The sequence below is a fragment of the Delphinapterus leucas genome, chromosome 15, assembly GCF_059928025.1.
Source record: "Delphinapterus leucas isolate spDelLeu-1000000601 "Yukka" chromosome 15, BTC_Dleu_Yukka2, whole genome shotgun sequence".
Taxonomy (NCBI): Eukaryota; Metazoa; Chordata; class Mammalia; order Artiodactyla; family Monodontidae; genus Delphinapterus; species Delphinapterus leucas.
In genome coordinates this window covers 38,994,016-39,014,649 of record NC_143143.1, presented here as the reverse complement: position 1 = coordinate 39,014,649, position 20,634 = coordinate 38,994,016, and the positions used below count along the sequence as shown (strand labels likewise).

Sequence of the window (20,634 nt, the reverse complement as noted above, 5' to 3'; positions counted from 1 at the left end):
TGAATCAAAAATCAACACCTTGTAAACCCTAAGCTTACATAATGTTATATGTCGATTATATCTCGATTAAAAATAAATAAATATTTACTGCTATAACAAAGAGGATAGCTTAATTTAGGATTATACTGACTACAGAAAATAACCTTTTACCATGTTATACTTGCTATTCCAAAATGAAGAAGTGGTTACATAAGATCTTGATAACCAAAGATCTAAAATCACTTTTTGATCTTTTCAACTTCTTTAAAGAATGTGCCATTTCCATTAACTTTATAATTTTTTATGCTTCATTAACTACTTTGGTTTGCATGTTAGCTTTTCTAAAGCAAGAATTATAAACTTAATAGAATTTAAATACTAAACAATGCCAAAATGTTAATGATACCCAAAATTAACATCACACCATTTGATTAAATATAAATGCGTGTGAGATGAAAAAATAACCTGCACACTAGGAAAAAATATTTGCAAATCGTATATCCAATAAGAAACTTGTATCCAGAATATATAAAGAAACCTTATAACAACAATAAAAAAGACAACCCAATTTAAAAATGGGCAAGCAATTTGAATAGACATTTATCCAAAGAAGATTTTTAAAAAACGGTCAAGAAGCACTTGGAAAAAACGCTCAGCACCATTAGTCATTAGGTAAGTGCACATCAACACCACAATGAAAAACTACTTCACACCCACCGGGATGGCTGTGGACAGAAACTAATGTTGGTGAGGCTGTTGAGAAACTAGGGCCCTTAAATGTTGCTGAAAGAACTACAACAGTGGTGCAGCCGCTTCAGGAAACCATCTTGCAGCTCCTCAAAACATTAAACATGGAGTTAACACACAGCAACACCACTCCTCAGCGTAGACACAGGAGAAATGAAAACATATGTCCACACAAAAACCTGTGCGTGAAAGTTCATAGCAGCATTATTTCTAACCGCCAAAAAGTAGAAGGAATCCAATGTTTATCAGCTGATGAATAAACAAAACGTGGCATATCCATACAATGGCGTATTATTCATCCATGACAGAATGAGGTGCTGATCCCCGCTACACGACACATGGACCTTGAAAAGCACCACGCTAAGTAAAGGCCCAGACATACGAGGCCACATTGCTCACAAGTCTATTCCCTGAAATGTTGAAAACAGTCAAATCCATGGACAGGAAGCAGATTAGTGGTTTCCAGTGGCAAAGGGGAGAGGGAATGCAGAGTGACTACTAGTGGGACGGGCATCTTTTTGGAGTGATGGAATGTTCTGGAATTTGACAGTGGTGATGGATGCATAACTCTGGAAACATACTGAAAATCAGCGAACTGTACTTTATGATATATGAATTATATCTCAGTAAAGTTGTTACTTAAAAAGGCATGTAAGGGGCTTCCCTTGCGGCGCAGTGGTTGGGAGTCCGCCTGCCGATGCAGGGGACGCGGGTTCGTGCCCCGGTCCGGGAAGATCCCACATGCTGCGGAGCGGCTAGGCCCATGAGCCATGGCCGCTGAGCCTGCGCGTCCAGAGCCTGTGCTCCGCAACGGGAGAGGCCACAACAGTGAGAGGCCTGTGTACCGCAAAAAAAAATAAATAAATAAATAAAAAAAATCCATGTAAGAATTCTGGGGGTTAAAATACACAAAGATCCTAGCAGTTACTTAGTATTAAGGTAACTGGGCCACTTAATCATCTCATTGATTAAAAGAGCTCACCTCAATCCCATCTAATCTAATCTACATCTAATCATAGTCCACTTCAATCCTACCTAATCTAATCCTAAATGAACATTTTACTCTAACAAAGAGGAATATATAGAAAATTAAGGCGAGAAAACTACCTCCAAAGTTACACGATCTTGCCGCTTTCCCATTTTTAAAAAATACTACCTTAAACCTTCTTTTACTGCTTTAGGAGTAGTATTGTTCTGATCTTCACAGTTCATCTATGGAAAGCAAGTTAAGAATCTTTATTTTGATTTTTTGAATAGAGATGAATAAAATGTTCAAAGTGACAAAAATTAACAAGGAATTAGAAACAGACCCTAATTCCTCTAACTCTCTAGTCCATAACTGGTGATCTGTAAATCACATTTGACTAATCCATCTTTAAAAGCATGAAGGAAACATTTGAAGCCTTGAATCCAACCAATTAATATTTGAATGTATCTGTCAATATCTAAGTGAAGTATTTCAAACAACACTCAATTCCGACTTGGAAATTAAATTAATTATGTATCAGTAATTGAAAACAGAAAGTAAATGTGTATCCTGCAATCACAATGCAACTAACCTCTGTCAAATCTGGCTGTAACTTACAGGCACCTTAAAAGCCTCAGTAAGGAAGAATTTTGCCTTTTTTCTATCTGAAATGAGGAATATGGAGGTTTCTGATGAGGGGAATACTAGAGACATTTATGCTTGAGGAAACTAACACCAAAGACTGTGAAGGAGAAACTGGCAAAGACACTGGAAGCAGGAAGACTACTTCTGAGGCAACTGCCAATATCCAGAGAAAGCTCTGAACTACAGCAGTGCTGCTGAAAACAAAAACAAATCCAAGGACATTTCAAAGCAGAGCCAATACAGCTGAGAGAAACAGTAAGGAAGAGCATCAAAGACGACCCTGGATGGATTCTCCAGACTGGTGACTAGAAAGACTGATGGATAAACAGAAGGGGGAGGATGGGCACAGTTTAACACGTTAATCTTGAAGAATGTGCAAGACATCTAGGTGGAGATGACCAGTTAGTAACCGGAAACAGCACAAATCTAATAGGAAGGCTCCACTTAATCGGTATTTTGGACCAAAGTCAATACCATGGAGGCATATCAACATTAAGTAGCAAAAGAGAAACAAGTCAATGGAATTAAGAAGAAATTATCAGAAGGCTAAGAAGAAAAAGTAAGAAGGGGGAAAAGACCATCCTGGAAGCCAAGAGAAAATATTTCCAGAAGGGAGGTCAGCAATACCAGAAACTGTAAAGTTCGAGAATGACTGGAAACGGACCACTGGGCTTGACGACTGGGCCTCTGAGCATTTCAGGAGACAGAGGGATGGGCAGGAATCCAGGGCAGTGGGCTGGGGATGCACAGGGAACTGAGGTACAGCAGACAGGATGGCTGATGGCGAAGGAAAGGGGAGGACTGAACGCTGACTTCCAATACATGTAAGTTGTCTTCCACTGGGGAGATGCGGCCACACTAACAGTTTAAGAGCTTGAAGGAACAAGAGAAAGAAAGCCAAAGCCTAAAGAAAAAGAAAAAAATACTAATGTTGAGTACTTCTATTGTCACACACTTCTAAATCACCATTCTATGAGCTAGCTACCATTACTGTTTGCATCCTACAGATGGGGAAATTGAGGCATAGAAAGATTAAGTAACTTGGCCAGGGTCACACAGAAACTGACAGAAGAACTGAGGTTTGAACTCAGGCGATTTGGCTCCAGAGGATACTTAACCACTCAAACAACAGTCAGAATCCTAATGAGACTGATGAGATGCAGGGCACAGATGCAGGAGTCAGTCTTAGGAAAGACTATGCCTTTATTCCTCTAAAATAGGAAGAGGGAGGGTAAAGGTTTAGAATAGCTATGATGGGGAGTTCCAAAGGGAATCCCCTAAGGACCAGCAAAGGGATCCGAGGACCCCACAGGTTCAGTGAGGTCAGAGAGGCAACGGGTGAGCAATCTGGCAGGAAGCGGATGCTGAGGCGGTGTTGGTGGAAAGGAAAGACTCTGCATTCTCCTGAGGTATCCACGCTCGAGGTTTCCATCACCTAACCCAAATGACTCGCACGTTGTTCAGATTTCTGCCTTTCTGAACTCACAGTCTTTACACCCAATTGCCTATCTAACATCTGCAGCTGGATGTTTCAAAGGGATCTGATGCTCAGCATGTCCAAAATCTGATACAGGTTGGTCTCCTTTCCCAGTACACACCAGCATCCCAGTTTCATATAAGCGCCAAACCTAAGAGACATCCTCAACAATCCTCTACCCTCACCTCACTTAGCCCTTTGAATTTCCAAGTTTTTCTCCAAGATATTCATTTCTCCCCATTTCTGTTGCCATTCTCCCAGCCCAAGCTACCACTGCCTATTACCGTAACTGTGCCAGTAACCTCTCAAGTCACTGCAGGGGAGGGAGACGAGGACATGCGTGCACCCAGGAAGACCACGTTCTCCAGCCTTCCTCGCAAGCTCAGCTGGGGCCACAAGACTGAGCCCTGCTCGGTGAGAGGTGGGCACCGTGACAGGAAGAACCGCCAGGCCTGGCCCTTTAAAGCTGATCTTCAAGCTCTGCCTTCCCCTGCAAAGATGACCCTGGCAGACACACCTCAAGACAGAAGAGGGCTGCCCAACCCCACCGCACTGCACGACAGAGATAAACCTTTACTCTATTATTAGGCCACTGATATTTGGCGTTTAATTTGTCATCCCAAACACAACAGACTGCTCACGCACCCTGTGATCACCTCCACTCCCCCCAATTCATCCAGTGCACTGCAGCCACAGATCTGGAACAGGAATACCATCACCGTGTGTAAAACACTTCAGTGGCGGCTTTCCACTGATCTGCGCAGGCGTGAGCCGCCCACCTCTGCAGCCCTACCTTACAGCACCCGTGCTCGGAAGTTCAGGAAGCTCACTACCGGCCTTCTGTCAGTTGTCTGCATTCAGGCTCCCTCCTGGCTCGGGGCCTCTGCTCACTGTGCCTCATTCACTCTTTACACCTCAGATCAATTTTCACTTGGAAAACAAGTTGTTTGGGCCAAACCACTATCACGCGCTTCCATGAGATCGTATGCCTCTAGCCCATAGCACTTACCACAGCCTCCATGTCCTACCTTCAAGATTACTTGACTGTCTCCCCAAAGGGGCAGTAAGCTCCTTAAGACTACATGTCTGTCTTGTTCACTTTTGTGTTCCCTTGAGGAAATCAAGGATAAATCAGACCCTCCAGGACGTGTACTGATTAGTGGAGAAGATAAAGAGTACATATAGTGCTTCAGTGCTTGGTAAAACATTCATTATTCCTTGATAAACTCCAACAGAAGGGCGTTTAAAGAAGGTAGAGATCAAACTGGGGGCAGGGAGGGGACGCGGGTAAATCAAGGAGAGTTTCGTCTGGAAGGTGACTTAAAGCACTCCAGAATAAGGGGGCCGGAAGGATGAAAAGACAGTTCCTGACAAACAGAACGCGGTTCGTCCAGTATGAGAGGAGGAAACCAGGATGTGGACTGGGTTCGGGGGAGAGGCCACCAACGGCAGGCCCAGGAGTCTGGAGGCACTGGGTATTTTTTGGAAAATACACGAAGCCATGCATGAGAGAGCCAGGACAGGAGGAGACTGGGGCAAGGAGACAACCTAAAGGCCACTGCGGTCAGCAAGGCCGGGGCCATGAGGCCTCCACCAGCGTGGCAGGCACAGTACAAGGAGGAGGTGGTGAGGACATCCCCTGTGCTCCACAGCCGCTGGCTGGGAAGGGAAGACAGCAAGGAAGCAGACAGAATCAAGTGTTCAGGTCAGTGACCAGGAGGCTGACTGATATCACCAAATGCTCATTTTCTCTCATCTTCCCACTGCGGTGGCTTTAGGGGCTTCGATGTTAAACAAGTCCGATTTCTTTACGACTAGTAACACTGTAATACTAACTTTTGCCCTTGAAAGTAATTTAAAACATGCACGAGGCAACATGTACATTAGGTTCAATTGTAATGAATAAAATATGCTTGAATTTGTTAGACCTTGATTTACTTAGTATATACTTGGAATACACTTGATATGGAAGATTAAACAACTGGTGCCTAGACTCTTGATAATGATTTTTATAAAGCTGGACTAAAATAAAACCGCGAGGGCAGACTGGGAAGGCAGGGGACACCACTCCTCCAGCCCGGCGCCTCTGCCACTGCCCCTCCATGGGCTCACGGGCACCAACAGGGCTCTTCTTCCACCTTTGACTCTGGGGGGTGAACGGGAAAGCCTGGGGTACGGACTAGTGGGATGGAAAAAAGATAAACTACTCCTTAAGTAACTACAGTTTATTAACTTTTTAGAGGCCAAAAGCAGATAACTTGATATTAAAGCACCAGAATTATGAGAGCAACAGCTCCACCCAAGCTTCCCCACTAACCAGCTGTGTCACCTCGGGCGTGTCATTTAACATCTCCTGAGTAAAGGAGTTCCTTCAACTGATTTACTTAGGGGCATGCACCAGGTCAGTAGGATCACCTGGGGATCCTGTTAAATTGCAGGTTTTGCAGATTCTGATTCAGGATATCTGGGGTAGAGTCTGAGACTCTGCATTTCCAATCAGCTCCAGGTGACAATCACTAAAACTGTTGCTCTAAAATTTCAAGAAACATTAAAATCTTAGCTCATTGCTATTTTACTTCTTTGCCTACAAGTTTAACTTTTATAATGAAGCAGTAGTGATAGAGTACATTATTAAAACTAATAGGCCCAAAGTCAAAGCATTTTTTGAGCCACAGACTCCTGGTAAAGCCTATGGGTCCTTTCTCAACATGGTATTTCAATCAAAATAAAAGATACAGCATTAAAAAAGAAACCAATTGTATTGAAATACAGTTCATCTATCATGATGGTTAAGAATTCCTGTGAGTATTAAATTCTGTGGATTTGTTATCACATTTCAATGAATCTCTTAAAAACAGCTGTAACACTAATATTCAGAATCATTTGTTCACTGTGTTTTTTACCTAATAGAAAAGATCCTCTCCCATAAGTCTCAGTTTTCAGTATTTCTCTAAAATGTTAATTATTAACATTTTAACTGCTCAGCTGTCAAGAAATCCAAAGTTTATTTTTTAAAGCAAAACCAAATTCAGTTGCAATTTTAAATTTATTTCTAAAGAGTTATTTATATTCAACTGCAAAGTTTTAACAATAAAGACCATTAAAGGATACTTTGAAATAGGACCAAAATCTGCTGCACTGTTGGGAAAGAAAATCTTGAGAGCAAAAATAGATTGCTATTACAAAGAGCCTTGTGATTACCTTAAAAAGATATGTTATCCACGACTTCAGTTTCTCTCTGTTCTGTACCAGTGACCACTGGAGAATAACAGTTGCTTTCAGAACTCCACCCCCATGTTAAAATAGTTGCTGTTAAATGATTCTTCACTTATTTTATCTCACGTGACTACCAGTTTTAACTTGTACCTGAAGCATAATGGATCTCAAACCTGAGTCTCCTCTGGCAGAGCTTGTGTAAAACACTGATTCAGAGATTAAATGCATAATGTACACGGAGGCACTGTCTTTATATTCAACATTCACCCAGTGTACGCTTCTTTAAATAAAGTTACTACTCACAAACAGAGGGGGAAGTAAAAGCTACAAAGACTATGAAACACTGGGTATTTTAAAGTTAAAACATCAACTCTCTCCACTTCTAGAGTAAGGGTGGTAATCTTTGAAAGAAGCTCAAGTTTTCTGATTCAATTATTGTAGACAACAGAACCAGGCCAAAAACGAAATGTGATGGCTTACAGCAGCCTACCTTTCAACAAAACTTCAGAAACAGTGGTCTATGTCTATACTACCAAACTCAGGTAGGATGCCTGCTGGCTCCATAACTGATGCCAACTACACTTAACCCAATCCTCATTGGAGAAAACAGGAATGAAAGCTATTGTTTTGCCTCAGAAAATTATTAATTTTTAAAAAATTATTTTTCTAAACTGAGCGTCTGAAACATTTGAAAGTACAATACTGCATAGCAGACAAATACAGTTTCAAATTTACAAACACCTGGCAGAAAAAAATGGCATTAATTAGGTCCTTTCTCAACCTACCAACTCTTAAACACCCACCATAACTGCTAATCAAAGGAGTTGGGGAGTTTAAAAATGGGTTCACAATTATCCTTTATTTACACCATGCCTTGCACAAGGGCCAAGAGAATCAGAAAATTACTGACTACAGAATATTTAGGCTTTTGGCTACTACAACTGGTGCCTCTGAGCAATAATGTTCACACAACAAATAAAATGAGAGTGACCAGTACTTCAGGGACATTTTTACATGTAAGATTTAAGAACCTCACAGATCCTGTGTCAAGATGGGAGGCAGAATACATACATTTAATTTATCTCCCTACCAAAAAGCCACTGAGAGTTCAAATAAGAATGAATGAAATTAGTTTGAGAAGCATTTAGGTCTCTAGATCCCCTCCTGAACTCCACTCTGCCGCCACCCCACTCCCTGGAATACTGGAGGTTATTCTCTGGAGGAGGTAAACAGTATGTCTTTCTGACTTAGTTATCATACTGAAAACAGGAAAATAGGTGGCCATATGCAAATGATGCTAAGACACTCCACCTCCAGCACCACCTTGAAGCTGTGCTGAACAACAGAACTTTCTGTGATGATACAAATGTTCTCTGTCTGCACTGTCCAATATGGCAGCCACTACCACACATGGCTACTGAGCACATGAAATATGGCTAATGCAACTGAGGATTTTAAATAGTTTAACATAAAATAACACATAAAATTAACTCAATACGTACCAAAATAGTATATATTGAGTAGACAAATCTATAAAACATATTACGTAGTTTTCTACCTTGGAAAAACACTATACTATTTAGCGTTATGGATGCCTCCTGTCCTCAGGAACCACCGTTACTATACTAGGCAGTAAAATAATGCCCCCAAGGGCAAGGATTTCAACTCCAGTTTACTGTAATAATTATGGCCAGCTATTTCTGGAGGTAAGGAAGCAATCTTGGGGGGATAAATACTCTTTTTTTGGCACGGGGATATTCTGAGTGTTAATTTGGAAGAGTCAAAACAACCAGACAGCTTAAAATTTTTGAAACAGTAATTTCTACCTGTTCTCTGACGACCACAACTACAGATTTAAAAAACATACTGACATTTGATGTATCTCTCTCCTTTCTTCCCGTGACTATTAAATGGATGAACAGCAAAGATATGAAGAACACAAAGGATGAGAACGGTCTTCTTTAACAGTCACGATTGAGTCACACCACCTCTTACCATTATCCTCCGCACAGCTATCAGCTACAGGTGTGAAGCAAAGCTCACAGGGATGAAAACTGGGGCCTGCCGTGGGGCGAGCTAACAGGCTCTGCCTTACAGTCTGTCCCTGCCCAGTAAGTAAAGATCAGTCAGGCACTGACGGCAAATCCTCCATCCCTTGATAGGCCCAGAATGTCCACAGCTGCTCAGTACACTTTTCTAGACCGTGCCCGGCCGAGGGGGCCAAGAAAGAGCTAAATTAAGCCCCTGCTCCACTAGCCGAGAGGCGCCTCTGCAGGGCTGCGAAGCTGGCAGCAGCGCCATCTGCCTGCCTCCTGGGGCTGCGCCACCGAGGGAAGCGCCGTTCTGTCGTTTGAGCAGTCACTACACAGGCCAGCAGCGAGCCAGAAAATGTTCCAAGTTAACCCTCTGCCCTGATACACTAGCTCATCCCCCAAAGCCAGGGTGACTAAACGGTTAAATTTACAGCCAATTTCCACTTGTAGAAGTCCTTCATTCACCTCATAGCAAAGTACAGACCATGTCCTTGAGACAGCCTATGTAGACCAAACAGCAACTCTCTACTAGCTGCATGTTAATGTTTAGAGTTCCACGAAAACCATTTTATGGTTACACCTTACTTAGTAAGGAAAAAAACTCATTCAATAACCTAAATTCTAGGAACCACCACCCACAGAAAAAAAACCGCCACCAAAAGAAAAAAAACTTACAGAAAAATCATCTCAACAGCCAAAGTAGATTAGATAGAATAAAGACCCAGTTGCTAAACATCATCTCTCTCACTCAGATTGTATGCAATCTTATTTACAGACAGTCTTACTAGGTGTAACAGGTTCCCCACCTGCTGGGAGGCTGAGGCAGGGAGTCAGAAAGGCAGGGCAGGAACAATAAGGAGTTCCATAAACCTGACGGAGAAAGTAACAGCCCCCATTTCTCCCCCCACCCGCCTCAAATCTAGATAGAAAAATGGGACGGGGTCCGAGCAACCAAGGGATAGAAGCACACTGGCAAAAAGTCCTAGGTCTTTCCTCTTTTCTTTCAAGTGCCCAATTTCCTTCAGGATAAAATCCATGCCAAGCATTTTATGCCCTATCTTTCCAGCTTCCTTTCCCACTTCTCCCTGACGTGCACCCCGTAATTCCAGTCATGCACGACCTCTGGGATTCCCTGAATACACCACATTCTCTAGTGATACTTCACCTTCCTCCTCTGCCGCCGGCCAAGTCCTTCAGGGCTCAGCTCAGGCCTCCCCTCTGGGAAGGAAATGCTTACTTGGCCTCTCAACCACCATATGCTAGCACAGAGGATGATTATTTCCATCACAGAATCATCAACGACTGTGATGAACTTTCTATTGGGTGTCTCATTCTCTAGACTGTGCTCCTTAAGGGCAAGAACTAACAGTATCATTTTTTCTCCAACCCTATTCTACCTAAGAAATATCACCTACTTTATAAGGTTTTGAAAAATGATTATCCCTTAAAATTTTTATGAAATGTTGTATTTTTTCCCCATTCTTTATGGTACAATTCTTCAGTTTACACCAAGGAAAATACTACATCTCAAAACTTTAGGGTTTTCTGAAAGAAACAAAGCGAAAAACTTCTAAGCAATTTTTATTGATCTCCACAGAATATTTTGGTCCTGATCAGACCTGCTATTATTTTCTTTTTCCTAAAGACACAGAACTTCAGACCTCTGACATACTGTTTGCATATATTTATAATGTTTATCTTTTAGATTCCTCATAACTAATTGACAAAAACAACTTGTAAAGAAGGAAAATTTTTACATCATTTGATTTTATAAGGACAACTCACTGCATATCACATCATGGAACCATGAATGTACTTGCGATGATGATGAAACTGAAACATTTTTTTTGAGCTATAACTGACACAGCATTGTTAGGTCACAACAACATACCTGTTGTTTCAAGTGTACAACATAATGATTCAGTATTTGTATACACTGTGAGATGATCACCATAATAAGTCTAGTTAGCATCCATCACCACACGTCGTTACAATTTTCCTTCTTGTGATGAGAACTTTTAAGATCTACTCTTTTAGCAACTTTCAAATATACAATAAGTACTATTACAATATTATAGTCACCATGCTGTACATCACATCCCCAGAACTTATTTATTTTATAATAGAAGTTTGTACCTTTTGACCACCTTCACCCATTTTGCCCACCACCCTGCCTCTGGCAACCACCAATTTGTTCTCTTTATCTATGAGTTTGGGTTTTTTTTCTTTAGATTCCACATATAATTGAGATCATAAGGTATTTGTCTTCCTCTGTTTGACTTACTTCACTTAGCTTAATGCCTTCAAGCTCCATCCATGTTGTTGCAAGTGGCAAAATCTCCTTTTTTATGGCTAAATAATATTCCATTTATGTATTTATATATGTGTGCACATTTTCTTTATTCACTTATCCATCAATGAACACTTAGGTTGCTCCTATGCCTTGGCTATTGTAAATAATGTTGCAATGAACAAGGGGTTGCATACATCTTTTATTCCTTTGCAAAAATACCCAGAAGTGGAGCTGATGGATCATATGGTAGTTCTTTAATTTTTAATTAAATTAAAAAATCAGTATGAGGAATCTTCATACTGATTTCCATAATGGCTGAACCAATTTACATTCCCGCCAATAGTGCACAAGGGTTCCCTTTTCTTCACATCCTCACCAACACTTGTTATTTCTGTCTTTTTTATAATTGACATTCTAATGCATATACGGTCAATTAATTTATGTCAAAGGAGCCAAGAATAAAAAGTTGACCCTTGAACACCTTGGGGGTTAGGGGTACTGACCCTCTGCACAATTGAAAATCTGCATATAATTTTATAGTCAGCCCTCCAAGTCCATGGTTCCGCATTGGTGGATTCAACCAACCACGGATCGTGTAGTACTACAGCACATATTTACTGAAAAAATCCACCTCTAAGTGGACCTGTGCAGTTCAAACCCATGCTATTCAAGGGTCAACTGTACAATGGGAAAGGACAATCTCTTTTAATAAATGGTTTTGGGAAAAGTGGACAGCCACATACAGAAGAATGACTGGACCACTATCTTATAGCATAAGGAAATTAACTCAAAAAATGGATTAAAGACTTGAATGGAAGATATGAAATTGCAAATCTCCTAAAAGAAAACACAGATGGTAAGCTCTTCGACATAGGTCTTGGTGATGATTTTTTGGATCTGACTCCAAAAACCAAAAGCAACAAAAGCAAAAATCAGTAAGTGGAACTATATCAAATGAAAACACTTCTGCACAGCAAAGAAAACCATCAATAAAATGAAAAGGCAATCTATTGAATGGGAGAAAAAGTTTGCAAATCAGGTATCTGATAAGGTACATATCCAAAATATGTAAAGAACTCACTCACATACAACTCAGTAACAACAAAAAAAATTCAATTAAAAAATGAGCAGAGGCTCTGAATACACATTTTTCCAAAGACATAAAGATGGCCAAGAAGTACGTGAAAAGGTGCTCAACATCACTAATCATCAGGGAAACAATCAAAACCACCATGAGACATCACCTCAAGTCTTGGTATCTTTATCAATGCCCTCTGCCTAACACATACACACAATCCCCCATCTACCCGGAACCGAAGCTGTTTAATAAATGTTTATTTAATCAACGTAAGTTTTCTACTTAATATTCTGTTCTAAAGGTCACAAATATATACTTTTTATTTCTAAAACTGTCTGACATGTAAGCATCACTTAATTTCAGAATAAATGCTAGATAAGAGATATTAATGTATACAGTATTCAATATGCAGAGTATGACCTTTAAGAAGTCAATATCCCATAAAACAAACTGACACATTTCAAAATTTCTGCAATCCCCTCCCCTGTTAAATAGCCAATTGATTCTGCAGTTGAAAAAATTTAAAAAGCACTACTTAATAATAAGATATATCTATTAGTAGTTTTATCCAAGGTGGAGAGAATGACTGTTTCAAGCACTTATTAATATTAGGGGGAAAAAGATCTCCACAATATTTTGCCTCACCTTTCACTAAGATAGGAAACAAAGAATACATTCCTAAACTGGGGAATGGAATACTGTTTGCAACAAAAGGAACAAACTGCTGATGTACAAATACCTTATCCTAAGTGAAAAGAACCCAGACTCAAAGGTTATGACTGCACAATTCCATTTATATGATACTCGTGCAAAGGTGAAAGAAACTACAGGGACAAAGAACAGATCAGTGAGTCAGCTCTACACACCACCAGTCCCTCCCATCAGGAAACTTGCATAAGCCTCTTAGATAGCCTCATCCACCAGAGGGCAGACAGAAGAAGCAAGAACTACAATCCTGCAGCCTGTGGAACAAAAACCACATTCACAGAAAGACAGACAAGATGAAAAGGCAGAGAGCTATGTACCAGATGAAGGAACAAGATAAAACCCGAGAAAAACAACTAAATGAAATAGAGATAGGCAACCTTCCAGAAAAAGAATTCAGAATAATGATAGTGAAGATGATCCAGGGGGCTTCCCTGGTGGCGCAGTGGTTGGGAGTCCACCTGCCCATGCAGGGGGGCGCGGGTTCATGCCCCGGTCCGGGAAGATCCCGCGTGCCGCAGAGCAGCTGGGCCCGTGAGCCATGGCCGCTGTGCCTGCGCGTCTGGAGCCTGTGCTCCGCGACAGGAGAGGCCACGGCAGTGAGAGGCCAGCGTACCGAAAAAAAAAAAAAAGTGATCCAGGACCTCGGAAAAAGAATGGAGGCAAAGACTGAGTAGATGCAAGAAATGTTTAACAAAGATCTAGAAGAATTAAAAACAAACAGAGACGAACAATGCAATAACTGAAATGAAAACTACACTAGAAGGAATCAATAGCAGAATAACTGAGGCAGAAGAACGGGTAAGTGGCCTGGAAGACAGAATGGTGGAATTCACTGCTGCGGAACAGAATAAAGAAAAAAGAATGAAAAGAAATGAAGACAGCCTAAGAGACCTCTAGGACAACATTAAACTCAACAACATTCACATTATAGGGGTCCCAGAAGGAGAAGAGAGAGAGAAAGGACCAGAGAAAATATTTCAAGAGATTATAGTCGAAAACTTCCCTAACATGGGAAAGGAAATAGCCACCCAAGTCCAGGAAGCGCAGAGAGTCCCATACAGGATAAACCCAAGGAGAAACACGCCGAGACACACAATAATCAAATTGGCAAACATTAAAGACAAAGAAAACTTATTGAAAGCAGCAAGGGAAAAACGACAAATAACATACAAGGGAACTGCCATAAGGTTAACAGCTGATTTCTCAGCAGAAACTCTACAAGCCAGAAGGGAGTGGCATGATACACTGAAAGTGATGAAAGGGAAGAACCTACAACCAAGATTACTCTACCTGGCAAGGATCTCATTCAGATTCGATGGAGAAATCAAAAGCTTTACAGACAAGCAAAAGCTAAGAGAATTCAGCACCACCAAACCAGCTCCACAACAAATGCTAAAGGAACTTTTCTAAGTGGGAAACACAAGAGAAGAAAAGGATGTACAAAAACAAACCCAAAACAATTAAGAAAATGGTCATAGGAACATACATATTGATAATTACCTTAAATGTGAATGGATTAAATGTTCCAACCAAAAGACACAGACTTGCTGAATGGATACAAAAACAAGACCCATATATATGCTGTCTACAAGAGACCCATTTCAGACATAGGGACACATTCAGACTGAAAGTGAGGGGTTGGAAAAAGATATTCCATGCAAGTGAAAATCAAAAGAAAGCTGGAGTAGCAATACTCATATCAGATAAAATAGACTTTAAAAAAAAGAATGTTACAAGAGACAAGGAATGACACTACATAATGATCAAGGGATCAATCCAAGAAGATATAACAACTATAAATATATATGCACCAAACACAAGAGCACCTCAATACATAAGGCAAGTGCTAACAGCTATAAAAGAGGAAATCAACAGTAACACAATAATAGTGGGGGACTTTTAACACCTCACTTACACCAATGGACAGATCATCCAAAATGAAAATAAATAAGGAAACAGAAGCTTTAAATGACACAATAGACCAGATAGATTTAATTGATATTTATAGGACATTCCATCCAAAAACAGATTACACTTCCTTCTCAAGTGCACACGGAACATTCTCCAGGATAGATCACATCTTGGGTCACAAATCAAGCCTCAGTAAATTTAAGAAAACTGAAATCATATCAAGCATCTTTTCTGACCACAACGCTATGAGATTAGATATGAATTACAGGGAAAAAAACATAAAAAACACAAACAAATGGAGGCTAAACAATATGTTACTAAATACAAAGAGATCACTGAAGAAATCAAAGAGGAAATCAAAAAATACCTAGAGACAAATGACAATGAAAACACGACGATCCAAAACCTATGTGATGCAGCAAAAGTAGTTCTAAGAGGGAAGTTTATAGCTATACAAGCCTACCTCAAGAAACAAGAAAAATCTCAAACAAACAATCTAAATTTACACCTAAAGCAATTAGAGAAAGAAGAACAAACAAAACCCAAAGTTAGCAGAAGGAAAGAAATCATAAAGATCAGAGCAGAAATAAATGAAATAGAAACAAAGAAAACAACAGCAAAAATCAATAAAACTAAAAGCTGGTTCTTTGAGAAGATAAACAAAATTGATAAACCATTAGCCAGACTCATCAAGAAAAAGAGGAGAGGGCTGAAATCAATAAAATTAGAAATGAAACAGGAGAAGTTACAACAGACACCACAGAAATACAAAGCATCCTAAGAGACTACTACAAGCAACTCTATGCCAATAAAGTGGACAACCTGGAAGAAATGGACAAATCCTTAGAAAAGCACAACCTTCCAAGACTGAACCAGGAAGAAATAGAAAATATGAACAGACCAATCACAAGTAATGAAATTGAAACTGTGATTAACAATCTTCCAACAAACAAAAGTCCAGGACCAGATGGCTTCACAGGTGAATTCTATCAAACATTTAGAGAAGAGATAACACCCATCCTTCTCAAACTCTTCCAAAAAATTGTGGAGGAAGGAACACACCCAAACTCATTCTATGAGGCCACCATCACCCTGATACCAAAACCAGACAAAGATACTACAAAAAAAGAAAATTACAGACCAATATCATTGATGAATATAGATGCAAAAATCCTCAACAAAATACTAGCAAACCGAATCCAACAACACATTGAAAGGATCGTACACCATGATCAAGTGGGATTTATCCCAGGGATGCAAGGATTCTTCATTATACACAAATCAATCAATGTGATACACCATATTAACAAACTGAAGAATAAAAACCATATGATCATCTCAATAGATGGCAGAAAAAGCTTTTGGCAATATTCAACACCCATTTATGATAAAAACTCTCCAGAAAGTGGGCATAGAGGGAAACTACCTCAACATAATAAAGGCCATATATGACAAACCCACAGCAAACATCATTCTCAATGGTGAAAAACTGAAAGCATTTCCTCTAAGATCAGGAACAAGACAAGGATGTCCACTCTCACCACTATTATTCAACATAGTTTTGGAAGTCCTAGCCACAGCAATCGGAGAAGAATAACAAATAAAAAGAATACAAATTGGAAAAGAAGAAGTAAAACTGTCACTGTCTGCAAATGACATGACACTATACATACAGAATCCTAAAGATGTCATCAGAAAACTACTAGAGCTAACCAATGAATCTGGTAAAGTTGCAGGATACAAAATTAATGCACAGAACTCTCTTGCATTCCTATACACTAATGATGAAAAATCTGAAAGAGAAATTAAGGAAACAATCCCATTCACCATTGCAACAAAAAGAATAAAATACCTAGGAATAAACCTACCTAGGGAGACTAAAGACCTGTGTGCAGAAAACTATAAGACACTGATGAAAGAAATTAAAGATGATACCAACAGATGGAGAGATATACCATGTTCTTGGACTGGAAGAATCAATACTGTGAAAATGACTATACACCCAGAGCAATCTACAGATTAAACGCAATCCCTATCAAATTACCAATGGCATTTTTTACAGAACTAGAACAAAAAACCTTAAAATTTGTATGGACACACAAAAGACCCCGAATAGCCAAAGCAATCTTGAGGGAAAAAAACGGAGCTGGAGGAGTCAGACTCCCTGACTTCAGACTATACTATAAAGCTACAGTAATCAAGAAAATATGGTACTGGCACAAAAGCAGAAACATAGATCAATGGAACAAGATAGAACGCCCACAGATAAACCCACACACCTATGGTCAACTAATCTATGACAAAGGAGGCAAGAATACACAATGGAGAAAAGACAGTCTCTTCAATAAATGGTGTTGGGAAAACTGGACAGCTACATGTAAAAGAATGAAATTAGAACACTCCGTAACACCATACACAAAAATAAACTCAAAATGGATTCGAGACCTAAATGTAAGACGGACACTATAAAACTCTTAGAGGAAAACATAGGAAGAACACTCTTTGACATAAATCACAGCAAGATCTTTTTTGAACCATCTCCTAGAGTAATGGAAATAAAAACAAAAATAAACAAATGGGACCTAATGAAACTTCAAAGCTTTTGCACAGCAAAGGAAACCATACTCAAGACAAAAAGACAACCTTCAGAATGGGAGAAAAGATTTGCAAACGAATCAACGGACAAAGGATTAATCTCCAAAATATATAAACAGCTCATGCAGCTCAATATTAAAAAAACGAAGAACCCAATCCAAAAATGGGCAGAAGACCTAAATAGACATTTCTCCAAGGAAGACATACAGATGGCCAAGAAGCACATGAAAAGCTGCTCAACATCACTAATTTTTAGAGAAATGCAAATCAAAACTACAATGAGGTATCACTTCACACCAGTTAGAATGGGCATCATCAGAAAATCTACAAACAACAAATGCTAGAGAGGGTGTGGAGAAAAGGGAACCCTCTTGCACTGTTGGTAGGAATGTAAATTGATACAGCTACTATGGAGAACAGTATGGAGGTTCCTTAAAAAACTGAAAATAGAATTACCATGTGACCCAGCAATCCCACTACTGGGCATATACCCAGAGAAAACCATAATTCAAAAAGACACATGCACCCCAATGTTCATTGCAGCACTATTTACAATAGCCAGGTCATGGAAGCAACCTAAATGCCCATCGACAGGCGAATGGACAAAGAAGATGTGGTACATATACACAATGGAATATTACTCAATAAAAAGGAACGAAATTGGGTCATTTGTAGAGACGTGGGTGCATCTGGCAACTGTCATACAGAGTGAAGTAAGTCAGAAAGAGAAAAACAAGTACCGTATGTTAACGCATATATGTGGAACCTAGAAAAATGGTACAGATGAACCGGTTTGCAGGGCAGAGAATGAGACACAGATGTAGAGAACAAACGTATGGACACCAAGGGGGGAAAGCGGCGGGGGTGGGGTGTGTGTGCTGAATTGGGCGATCGGGATTGACATGTATACACTGATGTGTATAAAATTGATGACTAATAAGAACCTGCTGTATAAAAAAATAAATTTAAATTTTTTTTAAAAAAAGAACATCAGTGGTTGTTGGGGACTGGAGGAGGTATTAATATGGGCACTTTTTTGGAGTGAAGGAACTATCCTATATTTTGATTGTGGTGGTAGTTACACAACTGTATATGGCCAAAATCTGCAGAACTTACACTAAAAATGGTGAATTTTACTTTATGTAAATTATCCCAAATGGAAAAAGTATACATTACTTTTAGTTTTTACTTCAAGAGCAACAATGTAAAAAATACTCTAGTCCCTTTTGAGAAAGATAATACTGAACACACCATAAGCTAATGGTAAACGATGTTGTCTTAGCTTAACAACTTGGCTTCTCTGGAGGATGAGCTAGCATGTCAGTGAACCGAAGACAGGAAGCCGACTTGATGCTGTTGGTTAACTGATCTACCTTTGTTCCGTGGTCACACTCAGTTTCTAAGCCCTACCAAATTCCTCCTTAAATGTGTATTTCAAATCTATCCCTTCTCATCTACTCTTCAAATCTTCTATCACGCCCAAGATTAAAAATCTTCACCAATTCCCAAGCACCCACAAAAGTCCAAATTCATTAACACAGCATAAGAGGCCCTTTATTATCTGAACCAACCTACCCTTCCAGATTTATCTTCCACCACAGGCAACGATATTACTCACTGCTACCTTTCAGGAAGCAATTTGGCCATTTTTACCAAGAGCCTTAAAACAATCTAAACTCTTTGACCCTTTAACCTAGTATTCCTATTTCAAGGAATTTATTCTGGGGAAATAATCTGCATAATACTAAAAATGAGACAGTCCAAATAAAAACAGAAGAATTACTAAGAAAATCATAATATATCCACAGGATAGCTTGTGATACAGCTGTTAAAATTATGTTTACGGTAAGCTTTTAATGACATGGGGGAAATAATTATGATTTGGTTTAAGTGAAAAAATAAGCTAGATATAAAGTTTTATGTACAGTAAAATACATAGAGGAAAAAGAAATTTCATCTCTAACAGTGGGAATATAAGTGACTTTATCTACTCCCTAGTTTCCTCTATTTTCCAAGTTTTCTATGATGAGCAAATTTTAAAAATCAGAAATATATACACACAAACACCAAACTTTTGACTCAGTAATTGCATACCTAGGACTCTATTTTGAACAAACAATGCCAATGAAGGCAAAGATTTATGTTCAAGGATGACTGGGCACTACTTACAATACAGGTTAAAATCTAACAGGAAGATGATTTAATACCATCACTGTATATGTATAATACCATTACAGTTTAAATAGTTTTTACAGATATATTTAACACACCATAAAATTGACCCATTTAAAGTGTAAATTCAGTGGGCTTTAGTATATTCACATTTGTGCATCCAGCACAGTCTAGTTTTAGAACATTCTGAACACCTTAAAAAGAAACCCAGTACTCATGAACAATCACTCCTCTTTCCCATTCTTACCCACCCCAAACCTAGCCAACCACAAATTTACTTCCCGTCTCTATGTATCTGCCAATCCTGGATATTCTATATAAATGGAATCATACAACATGCAGTCTTTTTCTGACTGGCTTCTTTCACTTTACATGTGTTAAGGTTCATCCATGTCATAGCATGTATCAGTACATCATTTATTTTACTGACAAATACTACTCCATTGTACAGATACACTACATTTTATCTATCCAATCATCAGTCGATGGACATCTGGGTTGTTTCCACTTTGAGGCTATTATGAATAACACTATAAACATTCATGTACAAGTTTTTATGTGGACATGTGTTTTCATTTCACTTGGGTATATAACTAGGAGTGAAACTGCTGGGTCATATGGTAACGCCTAAGTTTAACTTCTTAAGGAAATGTCAAACCATTCTCCAAAATGGCTGCACCATCGTACATTCCCACCAGCAACATATGTGGGAGGGTTCCAACTTCCCCATGCCCTTGCCAACATGTTAGTTTTTTTACAGCCATCCTAGTGGGTATGAAATAGGATCTCACTATGTTTTGATCTGCATTTCCT

At 39.4% G+C, this 20,634-nt stretch overlaps 1 protein-coding gene across 1 annotated transcript in view; it reads right to left on the bottom strand.

The window, feature by feature from the left end:
* Positions 1-20,634, bottom strand: part of DSTN (destrin, actin depolymerizing factor) — a 37,094-nt gene that overhangs the window by 6,802 nt on the left and 9,658 nt on the right. The window lies entirely within an intron of this gene.